Source organism: Abramis brama (assembly GCF_963993115.1).
Source record: "Abramis brama genome assembly, chromosome: 10".
Lineage (NCBI taxonomy): Eukaryota > Metazoa > Chordata > Actinopteri > Cypriniformes > Leuciscidae > Abramis > Abramis brama.
In genome coordinates this window covers 11,077,310-11,085,356 of record NC_139972.1, presented here as the reverse complement: position 1 = coordinate 11,085,356, position 8,047 = coordinate 11,077,310, and the positions used below count along the sequence as shown (strand labels likewise).

The 8,047-nt window shown below is 36.5% G+C and overlaps 1 long non-coding RNA gene across 4 annotated transcripts; it reads left to right on the top strand.

Annotated features, from left to right (window-relative positions):
- The first annotated feature begins 563 nt into the window (after nt 1–563).
- Nucleotides 564–7,416, top strand: LOC311090630. Of its 4 annotated transcripts, none has more exons than XR_014607912.1 (6): nt 568–637; nt 739–794; nt 1,170–1,337; nt 1,872–1,941; nt 6,881–6,991; nt 7,146–7,416. It is a non-coding gene; the product is annotated as an uncharacterized lncRNA (long non-coding RNA). The 4 variants fall into 4 exon arrangements; XR_014607913.1 differs by having other exon boundaries at nt 582–637; nt 1,270–1,337; XR_014607910.1 differs by lacking the exon at nt 739–794 and having other exon boundaries at nt 564–637.
- The last annotated feature ends 631 nt before the right edge of the window (nt 7,417–8,047 follow it).

The following is an 8,047-nucleotide window of genomic DNA, read 5'->3' as shown; positions in this document are numbered from 1 at the left end:
TAGCCAAGCTGATGAACATCTCACAATATTATATATATATATATATATATATATATATATATATATATATATATATATATAATTATGTATTATAATAATAATAATAATAATAATTCACACACACACACAATAAGTTAATATAGACGAAGTTGATTATAATATACACTAGTTAATTATTGGAACCGTCTGGAACCCAGATTTTTTGTTTGTTTGTTTGTTTGTTTGCCATTTAGTAATATAACGCAATTATTAGTATTCTAACGCAACTTATCATTATATAAATGTAAATTGGATTTTTCAAAAATAAAATAAAAAACTTTTAATACTTCTGTCACTGTCACAATTTTTTTTACTCGCCTGCCATAAACCTGGCATATTGCACATGAATGGGTCATATAACTACACAATGAGTTTTAAATTCATGATTTAATATTAATGATTTTTTTAATTATAGATGTTTATTTAAATGCTGCGTGACTTTGAAGTGTTTTAATGTGCGTGCGCGTGAACATTCGAACATTCGCATTCAAACACTGGAGCGAGCGCGTTGTGCGCGCGAGAGCAGATGGAAACGGGAAACGTCATCAACTGACACACAGCAAAACTCGTCTCTCACTGTTGTTTTCACTGCTTTCAGGTGAGTTTAGTCAACAAATTCACACAAATAATACATACAAACGTCCCTGACACCTTTATTACGTGTAATTGACACGCTCCTGTTGAATATTTACTTTATAGAAATGGTTTTGTGTCTTCGAAAAAGTCCGTTAGCATCTCAACCAGTTTCAGAAGAGGTAACGTTAAGTTAGGCCTAACTTACGTTAAGGCTAACTATAGTCTGACTGGAGCTCTTGTTGATAAAAGTTTGGGGTTTTAACCACATCTTTGTGTAGATAACAGTTTTTGATAGTTTTGTTTTGCTGGTAATTTGTCAATGGGTGATTGGAAGTAAGCTAATTTATTTAACCTAAAAGAATGCACTGCACTGTTAATCAGTGACGTCACTTACAAATAGTGATTTAAAAAAAGTGATTTCAGGAGCAACAGGAAAAAAACCTCTACAACAAAGGGTGAATTATTAGTTTCATATGCATCTATTTATCTTAATATATAATTAATTATTATCTTAATATATTATCTAAATATATAATTCTTTCTCTTTTCTGCAGTTCACCTCTGCTCTGGCTTGGTTTCTTGTAATAAACCCTATTGTAAATCCTATGTAACAGTGTTGGCTCTGTGAAATTGCATGTTATGTTCCTACTGTAGATCATCATGCTGAAGGCCTGCTGCACCCCCGTCCAAGAAAATCTCCATGGCTATGAACCATATGACTAGTAAGCAAAACCACCTCAAACATACAATGCACTACTGTCCAAAAGTTTGGGGTCTGTAAGATTTATGCTTTTGAAAGAAGTCTCACATTTTAAAATCATTAACCCCAGGTTTTTTCAGTGTGATTGTCCTTGAGAAGCCTGTAGGCTAAATAATAGGCGACAAATATAATGGTATAATGGTCGTAGTTATAATAATTTATTTAACTATTACGATAACAGGATATCATGGTCATTGGTATATTTTATTTTATTTCTCTAGGTCTGTTTTGAGTTATGTTGGCCAGTGAGACAGACACCATACTCAGGGCTATTTATTTATTTGTATGTATTTTTTACTGATACTGAAATTCTTTTTACTTTTAAATGCTAAATATGGTTCAGGCACGCAAGTTATTTTTCACAGATATCTGGCCAGCTTACTCATGGCTCATACTCTTAGCCTTTAAAATGTTTGAATTGATATCCCCAATGCAATATCAGGGGCTAAAGATATCATTAGAGTTCTTAAACGTATGGCTATGCTCTTGTTATCAGATGAAATAATCCCTAGCGTTTGGCCCTGTGATTCTTCAGGACAAGATCTTGATGCGGTCACCTTGACAAGGTGAGTTTCACAATAGCTGCCACTATCACAAATCAAGAGACTGAACACAACAGGCTTTCATCCATATGAACACACCCATATGTAGGCATGGGTACTGAAACATGAACATTAATGGGTACATTAATTATGAACTACAATTAATTTGCCTTGCCTAAATTCATAACGACATCACCACATAACCACACTTGCGACATCACCGACGTGCGTATGAGATCCATTCACAAATTGTCAAGAGTGCTTGCTTTAACAGACACATCATTTAGAGCCAAGATGAAGACGGCATCGTTGTTCGTCAGTATTTTGTTTCCATAGCACATTAACAAAACATTGAATGACACTAATAACACTAAAAACAATACAATTACAAAATATTAATGATAATAATATCACTAAAATTATATAGGCCTAATAAAAGTCTTTAGTTCAAGAACGCAGCACAACTCTGCCGTCTGTGAAATCAAAAGCAAATTCAAACTAGGGGTGTCCCCGACTATGGATTTTCATAGTCGAATCAGAATCGTCATGTCTTGCCTATAGTCGACTAATAGTCGAATCATGTGTATAGGGGTGGGGCTGGGGGCGGGGCTTTAACATTTCAAAGCCGCCATGTACAGAAAATCACACAAAGATATAGAAGAAAAAGTATAAAAAAAATTTGGATCAATAAAACTAAGAAATAACATAAATAACTCCAGAAAGGCCACGGACATGATTTGCATTTCACATGCAAATCAAATTAAATCGGCTAAATTACCTGTGCGAGCACAACATCGATGCACCGAAAAAATAAACAATTAATTTACTAAATTAAATTAGAACAGAATATACCTTTCTAATAAACAAAAATACAAAACGAAATAAATCAGAATCAAGTCACAAGATGAGCAAATGTGTGCAAAATGCCTAAAGTGCAGGGGAACATATATTCAAAACACAAGCCACAAATAAAGATTAGATAACCCTGACAGATCAATAAATAAAATTAAAATAAAGAAACTATTAAAATAACGATAGTAGCCAGAATTTTCAACTTTGTCTTTTTAACTGCAGAAACAACAATAAATGCTAAACTGGAGTGGCAGTCTTTTAAGCTAAAAATGTTCACACTCACAGCATCTAAAAATCAAATTATAACCGGCTAAAAAGATTTGAAATCACTTGTACCCTAACGTTACCTGATCGAGAGAACAAATCCAGTCTTTCACTCTGTCTGTGTCCGTTGGAGTCTTTTCAAATTGTGCGCGCGGATAAAATACATTCTGACGTGAAACATGTTCGTTGGCCGGCAGAAGTGCGATCATGGTTTTCCTGATGCTAAATCCAGCCTTGGAGAATATCCTTTCTGATGGTGTACATCCACACTTTAAAGTTTCTTATCCCAGACATTGTTAAAAATGTAAATCCTTGCCGCCAAGCCGCTCCTCTGTCAGTCACGGATTGAAAGTGAAACTTAAATCTGTCACGGGGTGTTTGGATTTATTCACGCACATTAAAAATATTTATTAAAAGCTTATTTCTTTGCACATTTTCATATACAGCATTATCATAATAGGCTGAATATTAACGTATTGACAGAAAACTAGTTCTATGTGAAATCAGACATTGAGCGACCTCATATAGCCAAAGTGGCATGATCCTCGTTTCATAACACCTGTGCGAAGATTCGACCGTGAGATCGGTAGTCGAATCAGGCTCCTCCAATCGAATCTTCGACTATTCGGGGTCACCCCTACTTCAAACACTTGTTTAACAAGTAATATTCTTCTAATTGTTTCACTGTCAATAATTTAAGTCCACAAGAGAAATATTAAGCCAGTAAATTAAGATAGTTGCTATACCGTTATATCCACCGTCGTCTCTGAGAGAATGCGCTGTTAATGCAGCGAAAGCTCAGTCCGTTTCTGCTTTCACTTTCAGGGAATGAGCGCGTTTACATGCACGTTATTAACTCGATTATGCTGAATAAACTGGCAATGCATGTCATGTAAACGGATTAACCCGTTTTCCTTTATCGGAGTCAAGTCATAAGTTTAAGTATAACCGATCAACTTTTAGATTTTTGCCTTTGATTTCTCTCAGCATTTAAAACACATTAACCCGCGTTCTTCGGGCTTATTGAAGTGCGATGTGTGAAGTGCACTTGCATACAGACAGAGAGAGCACTGGTAGGATGACATATATCACAAACTCTGACTCTTTCTTGACCCAAGAAATTATTAAAACGTGTTCTCATCTCGTGCAGAAGTAGGTCAAAATGCTGCATGAGAGGATGTGTGTCCGTAAATTTCCCGCTGACATGTTGAAATACTCCGAGTCAGATACAATAATGATAAGGATCTTTTTTTTTTTACCTCACTATACCGGGAAATAACCTGATTTAGCCTATTGATAAACACTCCAACTTTGCTAGCAAAATAGAAAACAATTCTCATATATAAAACGAACTAATAAAACAAGCAAATTAACGAGTAAATAAGCAAGTTAACGATCAAATAAGTAAGCCCCGCCCCCTCACGATAATATCGCGTACCACCGATCTTACAGGCTGACGATAGGACAATATGAAAATGGAGCATATCGCCCAACACTAGTTAAGACCGACCGATATTTTTTTTACCTCTTCAAACATTTAATACAAATGCAATAAAATAATATTAGTTATTAAGTATTGTGAATATAAATTGCCTAGACCTACATACAAACACAAGCTACGTTTTTTCTTTTAAATAAAAACCCGTGGCACGTCATCTCTATGATTATGTTTACACCATTGGTTAACGCATGTCACACTATGGCCTGCAGGCTAAGTTCGCTTCGTTTCATTCACTGTCAATGGTTCGCGCTTGGTAATGATGGCTGCGGCTTTACTCTAAAGATCATTTCATTTTTATATGTTGTTGAATATGGTTTATTAAAAAATAAACGTGAGAGCGTGTTATAGGCTATATGTCATGTTATAGTCAGATATGATGACGCTACTGCAACACGCATCGCCGCAGATGAGCATCTATTCATCAAACCAACGTGCAAACTATCGCAAATCAAAGTGAAAGTAAGTCGCTGATGCTTAACACACAATCATCTTCATTAAAGGTAAAGAAACGAAATGATCTTACCAGGGCTGTTTCTGCTTTCTCTTATTGCGGGCTTTGATTCAGAAATTTTAGCTGATGATCAATAAAATAATGTATCTCATATCTGTTGCTTTCGGTGACGTGCACTCCATTAAATCTGCATAGCGGGAATTGAAGATCGGATTTATATCCGCAAAAAAAAAAAAAAACACACACATTGATGTAACCAGGTGTAAATGGAATCGTTTTGATAAATCAGACAGCAATCCGATCTGAGAAAATGCATGAAGTGGCCTGGTGTGAACAGCCCCTAGACATCGGTGAAAAACTAAATAGAGATGCATTGTTAATGTAACACATTGACATGTTTTTTTTTTTTTATAGGTATTACATTGCATGTTAATGCAATTAACTGTCATTTTGTGAATTCTAAAGTCAATTTAATTTATTTGTTTCCCTCTGAAAATCCACTTTAGTTGATATCTAGTGGCTTGAATAGTAATCAACTATTACATAGTGAAACTCCTGTTGTGGATGCACTCCTCCCAGGACAACATGCTGAAACCAAGCGTGCCGCACAAGCCCTGAAAAGTGAAGCCAAAACGTCTCGATCGCCCCCCGGTGACTGGTCCTAGTATAGGTCATAAGCCCCGCCTCCCCGTGTTATTCAACGGGACGTGAGACCAACTAAACAATTAAATTACACTTCAAATATCTTTTTTCCAAATGTGGTTTCTTTCATTTGCTGTTGTTTTTATCACGCTGGTGTAAGATCAAGTGTCTGTTTCAAAAATAAGTTGGTTTTTAGTTAGTTACGTGATGCAGTGGTGTAACGTCATGATTGACAGCTGTGATTGACAGGTTCTCTGAGCGAAGTAGTCACCGAAGCACCAACGGACATTTTGTCTGGATCTTCGGAGGACTGAGGAGATTGTATACTTTATTTTAACAAGCCTCTTGTCGTACTGCAATCAATTTTTTAAAAAGTGTGCAGAATCCTCTCTCCCTGAGTGCATTCGGCGAGAGTGAGGGCGGAGCGTTGATTACTTCCTGCTCACTACTGCGCAGGTCTGGTCCCGAGATCGCTACTGCGCAAACTCAAGCCCCAAGATGTCAGCGCCATATCGGGCTTCAGTTCTCATCAATGGAAGAGAGCGAAGGGGCGTCGTCCATCTTTTTTTACAGTCTATGGCTGAAATACAGCAACTAATCCCAAAGAATTGACAACGTTTTTAATGCAATATTTTGCTCATTATAATGTATGTATATATGGCAGTCCCAATCATAGTTATTGATGTTCTGCATTAAAGCTAATGATCATCACATATTGACTTTTAATTCGAAATCAAAGCTACAGCTAACACTGTCTGTAAAAGACAGACTTACAATCGGTTAAATGTACTGTTATGTTGATGAAATATTGAAAAAAATCAACTTTAGAAAACATGGGTGGTGATGAAGTAAAAAGATCCAGCACATTTAGATGGTACAAACTTTTGAACTGACTGTATGCATATCCCACACAGCCTCATTTTTGATTCACTTGGAATTAAATATGGCATCTACCCAGACTAAAGTTGCTTGACACGTGCTGAAAGGTCCCACACAAATTGTTAAGATCTCACTGAAATGACTAGATATCTTTGTAGGAAAAAAAATACAGCTTCTTATTTGTAATATTGAGATCTTTAAAAAAAATGCAGCTCTGATGTGGTAGCCAAAGTAGGAGTAACGTCACAACATTTATAGCTACCAACTGGAATATATTCTGTATAAGTTTATTTTTTCTGTATAACATAAAAGAAGATATTTTGAAGAGTGTTTTTTTTCATACAATTGAAGCTCATTTATGTTTTGTCTTGAAGATCCACATACAAACACTTTAAAGAGCAGAAGTGTGTCAGGAAAGGAGTGTCCCACGAATAAACACTCTGCAAAGCCTCCCCTGACACCATCCAAGCTGCAAGTTTTGAGAGGTAATCTGTTATTTCATTTATTCATTCATTCATTCATATACTTTATGTAGCCGTAGCCAATTTAGTAAAACGGTTTTACATTAGTTGATTACCTTTCTAAGTTTTACTAGTTGAAAAGTGACAAATTAATAATCTAAATTATTTATCTTTCAAGTCTGCTTCAGTGACTGGCTCAAACAAAAAGAACCCGAAAAAAGGAGAAAGAGAAGCGGGAGAAGCAAGTGGGGTATTACATATCCCAAAAAATACAAGATGTCATAAAAAAAGAAAAGAAAAATGTAATGTAAAATGTATCTCTATAATTCTGTTATTGTCTCCTTTAGTTACTATTATAGTTTTTAGCATTTTAATCATTTCAATTAATAATTTTGTACATTACTGTTAGCATATCAATGGGTTGTTTTAAGGGGCTGCAATATCAAATAAAAGGAATTTATTTGAATTGTTGCCTGTGCTCCTGAAGATTATTTTAAGTATACTTGGAATTGTTTACATTATTTATCACAACACACAGTGGCAGGAAAAATAGAGAAGACATAGAGTCAGCCAGTCTGACCAGCTAAAAACAGCCTGTCCAGTTAAGCCCAACAATGACCAGCTAAAACCAGCTAAGCCCAACAATGACCAGCTAAGACCAGCCTGACCAGCTAAGACCAGCCTGACCAGCTAAGACCAGCCTGACCAGCTAAAACCAGCTAAGCCCAAAAATGACCAGCCTGGCCAGCTAAAACCAGCTAAGCCCAACAATGACCAGCTAAAACCAGCTAAAACCAGCTAAGCCCAACAATGACCAGCTAAGACCAGCCTGACCAGCTAAAACCAGCTAAGCCCAACAATGACCAGCTAAGACCAGCCAAGCTGACCAGCCTGACCAGCTAAGACCAGCCAGGCTGACCAGCTTAGACCAGCCTGACCAGCTAAAAAAGTGTTCAAAACCCCTCTAAAACCAGCCTGATAAACCAGCTATGACCAGGCTGGGAGACCAGCCAAAACCAGCCTGACCAGCTTAGGCTGGTTTTAGCTGGATTTTTCAGCAGGGAGGCTTGTATTAGTGGA